This window comes from Mizuhopecten yessoensis, unplaced genomic scaffold, assembly GCF_002113885.1.
Source record: "Mizuhopecten yessoensis strain PY_sf001 unplaced genomic scaffold, ASM211388v2 scaffold10209, whole genome shotgun sequence".
Lineage (NCBI taxonomy): Eukaryota > Metazoa > Mollusca > Bivalvia > Pectinida > Pectinidae > Mizuhopecten > Mizuhopecten yessoensis.
Genome location: NW_018408433.1, coordinates 626,557 through 642,409, shown reverse-complemented (window position 1 = coordinate 642,409; position 15,853 = coordinate 626,557). Strand labels below are relative to the sequence as shown.

At 35.7% G+C, this 15,853-nt stretch overlaps 1 pseudogene; it reads right to left on the bottom strand.

Moving 5' to 3' along the window:
• Nucleotides 1-11,509: 11,509 nt before the first annotated feature.
• Nucleotides 11,510-15,429, bottom strand: LOC110459758 (annotated as a pseudogene).
• Between the last annotated feature and the right edge of the window lie 424 nt (nucleotides 15,430-15,853).

The window sequence follows — 15,853 nt, the reverse complement described above, 5'->3', positions numbered from 1 at the left end:
CTCGTTCTTAATTTAAATACCACGATAACTGTCTGATCATTTTTGTATAAGTGTGTTATTTCAATAGAACCAATTTCTAAAAGCTTGTCTTAATTTACAACTAAGTATTGAAAGGTTGTTCTCAATAAATACGTGTATGCTGCCTACCTTGGCAATGTGAAGGCCTTTTGTACCGTTATGCAAACGTTTATTTAATTTAAAGGACGTTCCAGCTTGTGTGTTATATGTAATCAAGACGGGCACATTGTATAAGTTCGAACCTTGTTATACTGGATATATCTGAGATATTTTCCACCGGCCTCGGTTTTCACATTTTGGGTGTGTTCTGTGTAGGAAATGAACCTACTCATCTGTCGCATAAATGGTCTGAAGAATTAAAACTTAAAAATTTCTTAATATAGTCTTTAGCTATGACATTATGGAATGAGTACATCTAATACAAATATAACAACAGCTGTAATCAAGCATAGTTTTTCAACACTTGTGTTTCTAAATATACTCTATAATTCATTATACCAAAACAAACATTCCGTGTGATATGAAACTTCGTTAATCATTGGACAGAATTCTTCTCAGCGAACTGTACATAACAGTCTCATTTAGGAATTTGGACATGCTCAAAGGAGCTCTGTGTTTTTGAAACATTACAGTAATAATGTCAAACTTAAAATAATTATATATCACATATGTCATTGACTCAGTGGCAGGGTATAGGATAAGTAACAATGGTAAATGCGGTTAGTCTTCTAAGGAAACTGAGTGATACCAACGACTGTTCTGACGACATATTGGCAGGGTATTTCTAAGCAGTTTCCTCAACAGACCAGACTCAAATATTGACAGCTGTGCTTTCCATATAGTTATTTTTTGTAACATGAATGTATTTCAAATGTTTAAAACTACCCAACAATTTGCTGCTGTTGCTGTTTCCATATGCCTAATGTTCTAAAAAATTGCGATGCTTGAAAGTATACTTTGAAACTGTAAATTCGTTGCTCTCTTGATGAAAAGACAGCAATTTTATTAAAAAGTGTAACGTTGTTTCAAGCGTTATATAATATTTGTAGTAATACTAGTATATGCTTACCAAAAAGGACATGATAATTTCGAATTGAAAATAGGAAAAAGGATTCGAAACAAATAATCTAGGGCAAACTATCCAAAGAGGAATTGCTTTTTATGTGAAGAGCATCGAATATCGTAACTTTCAAGATTAATAAAACCAAGTTTTCTTAAAGGACAACACTCGTCATGTAAATCGACATAAACCATTCCCTCACATGTATAACAGTCTTTATGGAAAACATAAGTTGGAGCTAATTCGTAATAACGAAGCACTAGCTGAAAAAAATGTGCAATGAATGATAAATATTTATATATAATCAGTAAATTAGGGATGCACGGTAGTCTAGTGGGAGGACGCCGAGCTCGTGACCGAAGGGTTGCGGGTTGGAGTCACGGCACGGCACGGCACGGCACGGCACTGTGTTGTATCTTTGAGTAAGATACTTTACTCCGCTTGTTACAGTCTACTCAACTGTAAATGAGTACGAGGATGGGCAGTGCTAGAATTGTAGAATGCTAGCTGTGAGCGCCGAAATGGCAGCACCGGCTGTATGTTCCACAGGGAGTTGAGAAAGATATTGGCTGGTTGCAAAGGCCCCATAACCACGGATAATAATGTATGAACTGTTTTGAAACGACCTACGAACTAGGTTGTGATAAAGCGGTATATAAGAACCTCGAAGTATTATATTATTATTATCACAAATCATGTTATCGGTGAATTACTTCACATTACATTATTTTGTACATAGCTGAGCTTAAACACTGTTACACACAATTTAACTGGTTCACTATAGCTGGTATCAAAAACTTAGCTTCAGTATTGAAAGAAAGAAAGAAAAACAGCTGACATGTAACGCTTTCGAAAAGTCGATGGTATTTACTACTTGACACCCAACAAGGTTCTGTTTTACATTTTTTCGAAATTATTATGAAAGCCAATTTGTGTGAATACACTACAGTCGGACCAAAGGACAGTGTCGGAACCAAAATAAAGAGAAGCAATAGACCAACTGATTTTACATGTGAAAACACATTTAATCAGTGTATAGACTTCGCCACACTTGAGTGAGTGCGAGAGATGATTGTGTGTTGGCTTTTGTCATTGCACAAACAATTTAAGCTTTCTAAAGTATTTGCAGCTTGACTGTATGGTCTGTCGCTCACCAGCTCGCATATAGCCGAATTGTCAAGATAGGTGAGGCAAGACGAGTTGATTATAATAGATAATTGATGAAGATCGAGTTTATGTGAATGAATAAGAATGAAGGGTGAGTTTGTTATCATAGATAAGAGTGGAAGCGCTTTTTTTTAAATTTAGATATGTGAGGAAGGATGAGTGAATTATTATGATAGATACTTCATAAGCATTGTATGTTTGACATATTAGTTTAATATCGAGCGTTTCTACGATTTCAATTACCGATATGCCCAAATGATATTTACATGAATGTAATTAACTCAATCCTCATTCTAACAAACTGAGTATATAGCTAGGTGTATACCTTTTAAAACAAGTACGAAAGCTTTTTCTTCAGAATTACAGTAGATGTTGACAATATTTTAACCCTATATTTTACACATACCTTGGATTTACATTCATTCAGAACTGAAACCTTATACCAGAGTTCGTGCTTAAAGTCATTTAAAGGGACGTGTCATTATTATAATCAGGCTATGTGTACAACAGACACGGTATGTAGTTTATATCTAGTTCTTTTCAAGGTAAACCGAATACATGGTTTGACAGCACGTCTTTATATATTAACGCGCATATGATTAAACGTGGGAATTTTAATTTTAAAACCTTTATACAAATGTTAAACACACATGCATACATGCATGTTCATATCCCCTCAGACATGAGAGCTAATCCCCATGGGCTTTGCTTCATTTATTATTTATTTAACATATATATACTCCTTGACCACATGAAATAACCATATTACTGATGTGACAGAAAACGGTTTTTATTCGATGATGATGTCCGAGTGGTTTACTCTTTCCATACCGCATACATACATGTTTATATTAATTAGCATGGTAGATAAATCGCGTGTTTCAAACTATTTACACGCAGGACAGTCACATGCAACCTCGGTAAGTTTATTTCATGGTCAGCAAATGTCGAAATACACTGCAGCGGGATTCAATTACAGTTATGTGTACTCGGGTGGGGATCAAAATTATTAATAAAAGTCGTTAAGGGGAATATGTTTTAAAATAACAAACATCTTTAGTGCAAGAATACACAATAGACAAATCGAAAACATGCTGAAATGAATTCACCTTCAAGGCGGTCTGAACGGATGATGATTTACAAAAAAAAATAACAATAACAATAACTAACAATAGTGTGTATTTCTTGAACCTGGTGCTTAAACCAAATTGAAAGATGTAGATAGATGTACATAATGTAGATACAATGTATGGTGGTAATAGCAACTCAAAGAGAAACTAATGCCGGTAAAATGTTACACATTTCCTAAACAGTTAGTGTAAATTAAAGGTTTTTTTTAAAAAGGGGGTTCGAGTGAAAATTAAGGAAACAGTATTCAGTATTACGAAAATCCTCAAAAATGTGGAACAATAGCTTTCTTATTGGAACCATAAACATGACATTTTTTTATTCAATTGTAATAACGATTGAAAAGGCTTCATATATGTAAATCGAAAGGTTAAAATCATCAACTTTTTTAACAAGTTTCATTGTTACAATTACCAATAAACATCAACATATATGCTATCCGAAAAAAAATGGTATAAGGAGGATGCAGGTATTATTTTAGTCGCTGAAGAGGCAGAGGAAACTATCGACCTACTCAGGTCTGATTTCGAGAGAGAGAGAGAGAGAGAGAGAGAGAGAGAGAGGGGGGCAACATAGCCCAACAATCTCCAAATCTCATTTTAAACCCTTACACTTGTAGTAAAAAAACGTCCACTCATCAGAGCGCGAGAGGTAACAATGAGTAACTGGCTCTATAAAGTAAAAAGAAGGCAAGGCATGTATAATTTATCATATAATATCTTATTCATGCTTTTTTATATCATTGATTATTAATGACCATATATATATTAAATGTTCTCAGTAATAAATATGTTCCACACATGTTCTGTTTACGTTCAGTGTAGTCAAGACAGGACGTCGATCAACATAAATTACCGACAAATGGCATACCTTATTAACGTCGAGTGGATTAATTCGAAAATGGTTCATGCATGAAATGACAAAATTTCTCTTAGGGGTGGCTTCCCTTTACCCATTTAACACGTTGAAACATACCTAATCAGCGGTATGGATGCTAGAGGTTGTCGATCAAACTAAATAGGATTGTATTTACATTGTAGCTCAATGGAACCAAGTATTCTCAAAGATTTTACGTTTGCTGAGACAAATTGTCCCCTGCAAACATGAGTTTGATATTCAAAACAAAATTATAGGTATATTGTATTGAGTTATTTCTATCTGGATACTGATCTACATATTAGATCAGTTACAGTATATCGTAATAAATATAATTTGAGTTTTCAGTTGGATTCCTTTTCTCTAAAAATCCAAAATGAATGATTTCCCAATTCTGACAGTTCATGCTAATGCGAATCAGGTTTGGTTTTATTTTGTTAAACGGCCTATTAACATCTAAGTTCATTAAAGGTCATGCCACCATGTACGTCCTGTATGTGTACCGGAGACAGGTTATGTTACATGTAGTTTGTTTGTCTCCTGGTGATAGCGCGGATCTGATACCGACTTTATACAGAGCGGAATAAGAATAGCAATTCGATACCAGGTATATATATATATATATGTCTCTACTACATCAGTTCTGTATTACACATGGAAAGTGCTGCTATGCTTTGCTATAGTCTATTTCCCCCGTCTCTTAGAGCTCGGTTCATGGTCTGACCTTACTCTGTATGCTCGATTGTAGATATACGGAATTGTGTTCTTTTACACATTTACATTACCTTTATGTGGCATTTTTAGATAAACATATTCACAGAATCAAAATTCCACTTTATTGATCAATTACATTCGGGTCAAATACATGCAATATTATTGTATTACGAACAGTCAGAGGCGGACACAGGAATTAAACAATTAAGCTACTATTACAACATTTGACTCGTATTTAATAAAACTGATGTAAAAAATGGGTTTTGCTTGCAGCATTCACTCACACAATTAATTTCAAAAATATTACATTTTGGAGATTTTATTCTGCAAAAATAAAACATTTTGATATATTTAATACTTCGAGAGGGATATACTGATATGCTGTGGAAAACAGAAAGTATATTTGTGTTAAAACATTTTGTTTTAAAATGTTGAGTGGCCATTGCATCTACCTATCCATGTAATAACTGCATAGACAATGATTTTGTGCAGGCATGATAATATTTATCAATAACGGTCTTTTACTGAGGTGAATAATTGGTTTTGGGAAACCGCAAAAGCGATATTAACCAATACGAAGTTACTTTTCATAGCCATATAACGACATGGTCACCGAATTTAAAGCCCTTTACTGTTTAATTAGATAAGAAATGATATTTTGTTCATTTGGAAATTATTCATCAGACTTAAATATTTTATATATGTAATTGGTATTCAAGTAACACGTGACAAATATAGTTACTATAATAAAACATGTAACGTCATGTGTTTGTATATCACTTAAACAAACTTATTTTTCTCCGATTATAATTTATTGTGTCAATGCAATGTTATACTTTCCATCTATTGAAATTCTATTTTAATTGATTTATGACTATGTTGATTATATCACGGGAAGAACATTTAACCAGGTGCTACCCTGTACTCACATATGTGTTAGATCATTTCCATTTGTAAATTATAATTGATCCAAAATTGATTAATCATATTTGATTCATGTCTACATCAATAGAAATTAGAGATAATGGTTAGCAGAATATTAAGGTATGCAGTTAGAATTACGGGAGAGGACCTGTGATATGATCACGGTTTAGATGACTTGCCATGAAAAAGGTAATAAACTGCACGCATTGAACAAATTCTTAAAGTAGATACTACAACATACAACATACAGTCTTTAACTCATGACATCTGCAAAAAGGACAAGTGAGCTTTTACTTTAGAAAGACGTCCATCATCTATCAACTTTGTTTTAAAACCACTTATCCGGAATGACAGAAGATATTTTGACCAAATGTGGTATGGGGGCATCTCAAGGGTAATGGAATTCGCAAAAAATATGTAAAATAAAAATAAATCTTAGGGCTACTGTACTCCTCAGGAAAAGTTGATGATCTTAAAGGGGATAAAAACCCAATTTCATTTTCACATGTTTTGCATTTTTTGGGGACATTATTCATTAAATATCCCTTCCGTAAAATGAAAAATATTTTGAAAACGCCGAAAGTTGCGAAAATCAGCAAATTTTGTCACCGGTATTGAAAATCTCAAATACAAGTTAGCACGAGTTATCGTTCGTTAAACCGGAAGAGCTGTGACGTCATTTGCGACGACCGTCTGTCACAACAACTACTGACTCACTACTGAACTAGTTGGTACCGGGGCTATGGATTCCGTGGAATTTAGTGACAACGAGGATATTCCAGAAGTTTCCTTCACACTGGACATTCAGCCATACCTGTAGTATAGTTTTGAAAAAGCGGCATAAGACCTATAACAATATGCCCTGGCATGTTGAAAATGAAAAAATTAACGATTTTGTACTGAAATTCGAAATGATGCCCAGTGGGCATCTTTAGCCTGGGGTATCGTTGATGCCCTTTTGCATGTGGATACCTAAGAAGATGCCAATGCGTAGTATAATTTTGAAAAAGCGGCATAAGACCTATAACAATATGTCCTGGCATGTTGAAATAGAAAACTTAACGAATCTGTACTGAAATTCGAAATGATGCCCACTTTAGCCTGGGGTATCGTTTATGCCGTTTTGCATGTGGATACATAAGAAGTTGCCCAGTTGTGGTATAGGTGTGAAAAGGCGGCATAAGAACTTTTATGTTAGATACATTTGAATATCAAACTAGCCCAATATTGCGGCAGCCCAACATAGGGCCAGTCCAATATTGGGCTAGCCCAATATGATATAAGTTACCAACTTCACACTGGTTGATTTCTGAACAAGCGAGTTACTTAGATTGTCTTATTTTAACAACAAACGTATATCGACACTGCCAACGCTTATTGTCGTTATTCCTTATATGGACATTAAACGTTGAAACCATCCCCGCTTAATGTTGGTATGTGGATATCAAGCAGCCATACAATGCAGACTTTAATTAATACTTTAATGTTTCTACAAAGTACTTGTTTATTGAACATTTTCCGTTAGGTGTTATAATTACGTATTCTACATGACCTTTAAATTAGGGTGCTTGTTCTATGATTTAAAATCGTAAGGTCAGTGTTACAGTGCTAGATGTTTTATGTACAAATCAGCGTTTGGTATCGAAGCGATCATAACCAACAGACAAATAAAATGTAAAACAATTAATAATGACATAACAATTCAGTTGTCTTTCAAAAGACATTTATGGTCCCGGTGTTGTGATGTCTGTAAGTATGGTGCTAGAGTTGTTATACCTAAAAATCTAGTGCTAGAGTTCGTATGTCTATAAGTCTGGTGCTAGAGTTGCTATACCTATACTTCTAGTGCTAGAGTTCGTATGTATATAAGTCTGGTGCTAGAGTTTTTATACCTATAATTCTAGTGCTAGAGTTCGTATGTATATAAGTCTGGTGCTATAGTTGTTATACTTTCAAGTCTGGTGCTAGAGTTGCTATATCTATAAGTCTGGTATACAGTTGTGAGTTCTATATGTCTGGTGCTAGAGTCATTATGTCTATAAGTCTGGTGCTACAGTCGTGATGTCTATATTGTTGGTGGTAGAGTAAGTATGTCTATAAGTCTGGTGCTAGAGTTGTGATGTCTATATGTCTAGTGCTAGAGTTGTTTTGTCTATAAGACTGGTGGTCTATATGTCTGATGCTAGAGTTCTGATGTGCATTTGCCTGGTGCTAGAGTTGTGATATCTTCATGTCTGGCGCTAGAGTTGTGATGACTATAATACTAGTGCTAGAGTTGTGATGTCTATATGTCTGGGGCTAGAGGTGTGATGTCTATATGTCTGGTGCTTGAGTTCTGATGTTCAGTTGTCTGATGCTAGAGTTGTGATGACTATGAGTCTAGTGCTAGAGTTGTTTTGTCTATAAGACAAATGCTAGAGTTGTGATGTCTATATGTCTGGTGCTAGAGTTAGGATGTGCATTTGTCTGGTGCTAGAGTTGTGAGTTATGTATGTCTGGTGCTAGAGGTGTTATGTCTATATGTCTGGTGCTAGAGTTATGATGTGTATCTGTCTGGTGGTAAAGTTGTGATGTCTATAAGTCTGGTGCTAGAGTTATTATGATGATATGCCTTGTGCTACAGTTGTGAGTTCTGTATGTCTGATGCTGGAGTTGCGATGTGTATATGTCTGATGCTAGAGTTGTTATGTCTATATGTCTGGTGCTAGAGTTGTTACATATAAGTCTGGTGCTAGAGTTGTTATTACTGTAAGTCTGGTGATAGAGTTGTAATGTCTATAAGTCTGATGCTAGAGTTGTGTTGTCTATTTCCCTGGTGCCAGAGATATGGATTTGGTATGTATCTGGTGTAAGTGTCATACATGATGAGTAGGTATTAAGTTTGAGTTATTTAATTTCAATATTTATATTTTAACAACTGATGCACACTTTCATTAGTATCATCCTTGTAATATCATAATTATGTTTTTCCATATTAAAAGTTGTATCAACAAAAAGAAGAGATGGAGATGAAACATTTTAGCTGATGTTTATGATCACTGACACACATTGAATTCCTAACAAGAGTGCCTTCTTGTTGCAAAAAATATGAACCCAGCATGAATATAAAACTCCAAATAATTCAAAAATGATCAAAACATGAATGTTGTATACTGATTATAAGACACATGGTAATCGCACCTGGCCACAAAATACAATTGATATGTTAAAACAAGGGGGATTTACCTTTGACCCATGGTCCCTACAACAGAGAACATGGGTTGTTTTTAGGAATCACGGGTTTTTCAGTTTAGAACCATGACTCCTTTCACAGTATACAAGGGTTATATTAGGAACCACAGGTTTTTCACCTTAAAACCATGGCCCCTATCACAGGGTAAAAGATTATATTGGCTAGGCACTGCAACAATTTATAAACAGTCATTCACCATCTCCGTCGCGGGAAAAATCGCCATATGCTGTAATATTATGGTTTTTAATATGGTTCCTACTGAGAAAGCGAGCCACTATTATATAACTCGAAAATATGAAGAAGAAATTTCGTTATCGCTTTGTGTACTCTCGCGAGAGTTGGCTACAACTGTATCTGAGAGTTAGAGGAGATAAAAGACAAAAAATACAAGAATACTAGGTTTGTTTGATGGTAATTTTATCTTTCCATTAAGATTTTGATAATATTCACCGCATTTCAATTTTAAATACCATTTGTAGTTCATAACCGAATCGGGATATATGCTTGCATGAAGCTACATTCAGTGACTAACTATAACTACGAAATTACAAATTTTCAGATAAAGCTCTAAAACTGAACAGTGTTATCAGGCTTATGAATAATATATATTGTAGTGAATAGAGACATATCAAAATGTTGGCAATACCCAACCCTAATTAGTGGGGTATAATTAATTTTTGACTAAAAAATAATCAAGATGGATATCAAGTCGTCATCTTGGATTTTGACAGTTCAAAAACATTATCACAATTTCCCATGAAATAATTTACCTTTCCTTACTCATAGCAGGTTATATAATATTTCTTAAATTGCAGCATAAAACGTCTAACGATTTGCCATTCCTCGGTGCAAAAAAACCCAAACAATCTTAGATATAGATTCGAAAAAGTGCCCGATGGGCATCTTTAGTCTTGAGTATCGTTGATGCCGTTTTGTATGTGATCGAGTACCTTAAAAGATGTCCTGTTGTGGCATATATGTAGGTGTGAAAAAGCGGCATAACAGGTAATGTCGGTTAATTTTTACTGGCAAACTAGCCCAACATAAATCAGGTCAGTCCAAGTAACCAACTTCATGCTGGTTACCGGAAGACGACACAACGAGAATTAAGGTCTGTTAATTGTCGTCCTGTCGGGGCGAAGGAACTATGCAACGAGAATTAAGGTTTGTTAATTGTCGCCCTGTCGGGGCGAAGGGACGATACAACGAGAATTAATGTTTGTTAATTGTCGTCCTGTCGGGGCGAAGGGACGATACAATGAGAATTAAGGTTTGTTAATTGTCGTCCTGTCGGAGCGAAGGAACGATACAACGAGAATTAAGGTTTGTTAATTGTTGTCCTGTCGGGGCGAAGGGACGATACAACGAGAATTAAGGTTTGTTAATTGTCGTCCTGTCGGGGCGAAGGGACGATACAACGAGAATTAAGGTTTGTTAAGTGTCGTCCCGTCGGGGCGAAGGGACGATACAACGAGAATTAAGGTTTGTTAATTGTCGCCCTGTCGAGGCGAAGGAACGATACAACGAGAATTAAGGTTTGTTAAGTGTCGTCCCGTCGGGGCGAAGGGACGATACAACGAGAATAAAGGTTTGTTAATTGTCGTCCTGTCGGAGCGAAAAGACGAAACAACGAAAAGACGATATTTTTACCCCGAAAAGACGACACGAAGAAGTCGCTAATTAGCGTGCCTTTTTCACATCTTTTCGCATGTGGTTTGTCGTCTTTTCGTCTTTTCGGGGCGAAAAGACGAAGAAACGAGATTTAAGGATAACTACTAAATGTCGTCTTTTCGGGGCGAAAAGACGACACAACGAGAATTAAGATTTGTTAATTGTCGTCCTTTCGGGGCGAAAAGACGAAACAACGAGATGGCACATATCAGCCACCGTACCAGACTGCACCGATTTAGAGGTTTTAAGTGAATCTGAATCGTCTGAGTTAGGTGTTAGTGACGACGAACAGGGTCAGGAAACCGGCAGTATGGCTTGCGTCAATGCAGATGCTACACCAGAATGGTTCGTTTAAGCTCGATTTTTCAATCCTTGGTACCAATTTATCGTAAAATACAACTTCTTTAATTGTGATTAGGTTCTATATATACTTTTAAGCCGACTTTAAATATAAAACATGTATCTTCAGCTCTGTTAATCTGGAGCATGTTAAATATCTGATATCCCTGTGATGGAAGGCCTACTGTATATTAGTATAATAATTTTATATTGAGTCAATTGTTTATATTAAAAGTGTAGGAAGTTGCATGCCATGAATGCTGCTAACGTTTTACTTCAAGTCTTTGTTTGTGGAGGCCAGCATTATGTACAGAAATAAATTTCCCCGATATATTTGGTTGTATTTTTTATAAAAAAAACAGACAAAACACAAGTTTTGGAATACTTTGTATTTCATTGAGGGCAAACTCAAATTGAGAAGCTCTTTGTAGTTACAATAATTAAATTATTCAAAATTTCAACAATTATACCAATTCATTGCATATTTTTTTTACTAAAACATTCAGATCACACAAACTTACTGTAGACAAAAACAAAATCCTCACATATTCAGATCACACACCTTGTAGACCACTTTTACCCTCACATACTCAGATCACACACCTTGTAGACCACTTTTACTCTCACATACTCAGATCATACACCTTGTAGACCACATTTACCCTCACATACTCAGATCACACACCTTGTAGACCACAATTACCCTCACATACTCAGATCACACAACCTTGTTGACCACATTTACCTTCACATACTCAGATCACACACCTTGTAGACCACATTTACCCTCACATACTCAGATCATACACCTTGTAGACCACATTTACCCTCACATACTCAGATCACACAACCAGTATAAAACTTATCCGGTATAATAAATATAATAGCACTCTTGTATAACATTTCGCAGAATACATGTACTTGTACATGTTTTAAATGTTCAATCTATCAGTAGTCATTTTCATTTTGGTAGGTGTTCCTGTAGTTTATGCCCCCAGATGCCAACACAGGAAGAAAAAACATGTTGTCAGGATATAGACATTGTGGATGAAAAAATGGGAGAGATGAGTTGCATTACCAGCCATGAAGGTTTTATTGCCAACTGTCTCAACATGCATGTTTTAGAGACATCCTTTTATGAATACGCTGAAGAGCATGGACAAGGAGATGATGTAGATATTCACAGGTATTACACATTTTTAGCAATTTCAGTTATTAAAAGTTTCATCATCCTACTACAATAATATGTTAGAGAAAGAACTAATATTCGCTAGAACTACACACTTTTTAAATGATTGAAAATTCTGTCACTCATCTGGTATACATTTTTAAATTCACATACAGTAACTAACATTTTTCAGGTTGTACCGTCTTGTGGCTTACAGAAGATTCATCAGATGGACATGGAGACGCCTTTGGAAAAGAAACAGGGAAGTGATCCCTGCCTGTGCTGTGTCTTCTATACGTAAACATTTCCCTTCAGAAGAATACACAGGCTTCAAGTATCCTCGTTTCTGACATATCTGTTGAAACGTCTACTATGGTTGTGGATAATTTCACTCCGGTTGTAATTGTCCATATTATCTCGGAGCTGGCTCGCAATGGAAGGCGGTGGATCATCCATTTCCTGTTCCAAGACCAGTTTGGCTTCTTTGATGGTGTTGAACTGAGTTCTCCTGATCACAACTTCTTCCATGAGTTCAGAGATGTAATCTGGTTATAACAAATCAGAGAATATGAAATGAATGGTATACAAACAAAATATTTAAATTTCCATTCGTATCTAAAAATCTATATGTTTGATAACAGAATGCCAAAGTGATTATGGATGATTAAATGTTTTAAATTCACTTACCAAAGTTCTGTTTTATTTTTACTTCTTTAGGTACTGCAGCGCCTTTCCTCCCTTTAGGAAAGGAAATTATGTACACCCGTTCACCATCTTTCATCGCTTGGGGTCTTGCGGAATTTGCATTAAAATGCAGTGCTGCTAAGCACAGTCTGTAAAAAAAATCCAAACTTTTCAACATTTTTTTTTTCTCAAGTCACTGTCATGAAGGTTAGACCAAATAACCCTCCCTACTCCATTTTGTTAGCCTAGTGTAAACTTTCTTGGTAATTATCTAGATCACACCCTTCTATTATCCTTGTAAAAAAGTATTAGTTAAGCTTTTCACCTACCTACATACTCTAATTTAGCAGACATATAACAGGAAACAAACATGAATTTCTTACCTTGCTTTCATCTGATTGAAGAAAAAGTGTGAAGACTTTGGGGCAAAGTAGTTCACAATGTTGTGGAAAGCCTCTAGACTTGATTCTGTTCTGCAGGGGACAGCTTAGCAATGTCTTTTAACAGCAGCTTGTTTGAGACTATCTTCTGCACCTCTCTGAATAATTTACCTCCTATGGGAGAAACAAAAACAGTCCTTATTAACTTTAATCAACTGAAGAGTAGCCTCAGTATTATGTAAGGTGCCATATTTAGCTTGATCTTGTTACAAATTTTGATACTATGATATGCACCTTATTAAATATACAGTAAGCCATATAGTTAATACTAAAAGTAATCCTGATGACTGCATAAACATGTAGCTATAAGTATACTTTTTCAGAATGAAATATCATATACCTGGCTTGATCCAATTTCTTGAAATGTCTCCATGCTGGCATGACTGGAATAAATCTCCATGACCCTCATGAATGTCATTGATGTGGTTCAGGATACTGGTCCACTTCTGACGTACAAGTTCTCCATTTCCCTCGCTGCTGGCAGCACACCAGTAAACGTGGTTACTGACAGACCTGGCCCAGAGTCCTGCTTGGGCATATTTCTTAGACTTTCCAAGGGTTTCCAACTTTTTGTACACACCTACCAAAAATATATATATTTTTTTAATGACAAACTTTGCCTACAGCTCTCAAGTATCACATGATTGATTTCTGGAGGAGATACTATAAAAACAATGCATGCTCCACGTACAAAGTTGTATATCATGTACATTGTATGCAGTGGTTAAATTACTTTTTTAATGAACAAACCTTTTGCAACATGCCAGACATCAAACCAGTGGTTAACTGTTGGATGGTCAGTTCTCAAGTACCTTTTGACCTGAGAATGTCTGTCGGTCACTATGTCAGTCACTTGTACACCATCCTCATGTAGGAACTGCAGACACCTCTTTAGACCTTCAAGCTGTTGTAGGAATTCTTCACTTCATTTGACTATAATGCACAGAATGTATCACAATTTTAATTTAATTTATTAAAGTATTAATTTCAGGTAGTCATACATGCATGTACAAAGGTTCCAAAAATCTAAGTAAGTGAATATCTGGATCCAATTAAAGAAAGTTTACCTATAGCTATCCTATAGCTATGCCCACACTATATAAATTTCAAATTAATTTTCATCAGTAAGGGCTACCAACAAGTAGTTTTATAAAATGAACTTGGCCCCTGTTAATAAGTTGATTGAATTATTTTTTAAATTGCATACATGTGTTGATATATTTTGTTAAGTGATAATTAAATAATAAAATTTAAACATTTGATATACATGTATACATGTGTATGTAATTCAATACTTTTTGCTCACCTGAACAAGTTGTGTATCAACCACTTTTGCAGTCTGGACATCCATCACTGTGTAACTGCCATACTTGGCAGTATGGCCAGGTGATGAACATCTAGCATCTCCTCCAAGTTTGATTGAACTGCCATTTCTCTTAAAAATGCCACATTACTTCAATATGCCCTTTGAAATACATTACTGTATGTATACTTGTTAGCCATATACACAGATTGCTTAAACTGCCAGCATGACAAAGTTGAGGGTACAATGTATGTACTTTGCAGTCTGTTGTAGGTAGTCAAACTTAAACCCAAAATTCCTGCATGTCTCATGAAATTGAAAGTTTTCACAGGGCTATTTCCACTGAAAAACACTGCACTAGCAATGATAAGGTTCCCCCAAGGCATAGACTGTGAAAAAGGCTGGCTTGACCACTGGCGGGAAAAACCCACATACACATGTGCTACATACACTAACACATGTTCCAATAAATGTTTTCACATGGTCCAAATTCCTCCTGTTGCATGTAGGACACAAATGTAAAAGTTCTAACAAAGACTGTTCAAATACAACATACTTCCTGGCTTTATCTGGCTCAGTATTTTCTGCATCCATGCGATTGCAATCATTTTCCGTCATATCCTCACCATCTGGAATCCAGTCTGGGTCTGAATCATCACAATTCATTTGGTCTTCAGCTGGCTCACAGTCAGTTTGGCAATTCATGTTTCCATGTCATTCATTTTAGTGGGTGTTTTCTCTCGGATTGGCTTTTGACACTGGGTACTTGATGTGTTTGTGCTACAGGTAGCCTGAACTCCACAAGACTTGGACTTGCCATTATTCACCTGAACCTGGAGACTTACATGTCTACGTTGCTGAAATATAAATGAAAAAGTTGTAATATAGATAAAAAAAAAATTATCAAGAGATATATGTGAAAATAATATTTGTACAATAGCATAAATAAATATGCATCTATAATTTATATATATATGTACCTAGGGCAAGGCATGTTTGTTTTGAACTTCTACAAATTACTCACAACTAGGCTATAGGTGGTTTGACATCCAGTTGAATAAACATCCATCGGTTGATCTGGACCCACACATTTATCGATGGTGTCTGGGTCAGTCTGTGTGGCACTGGT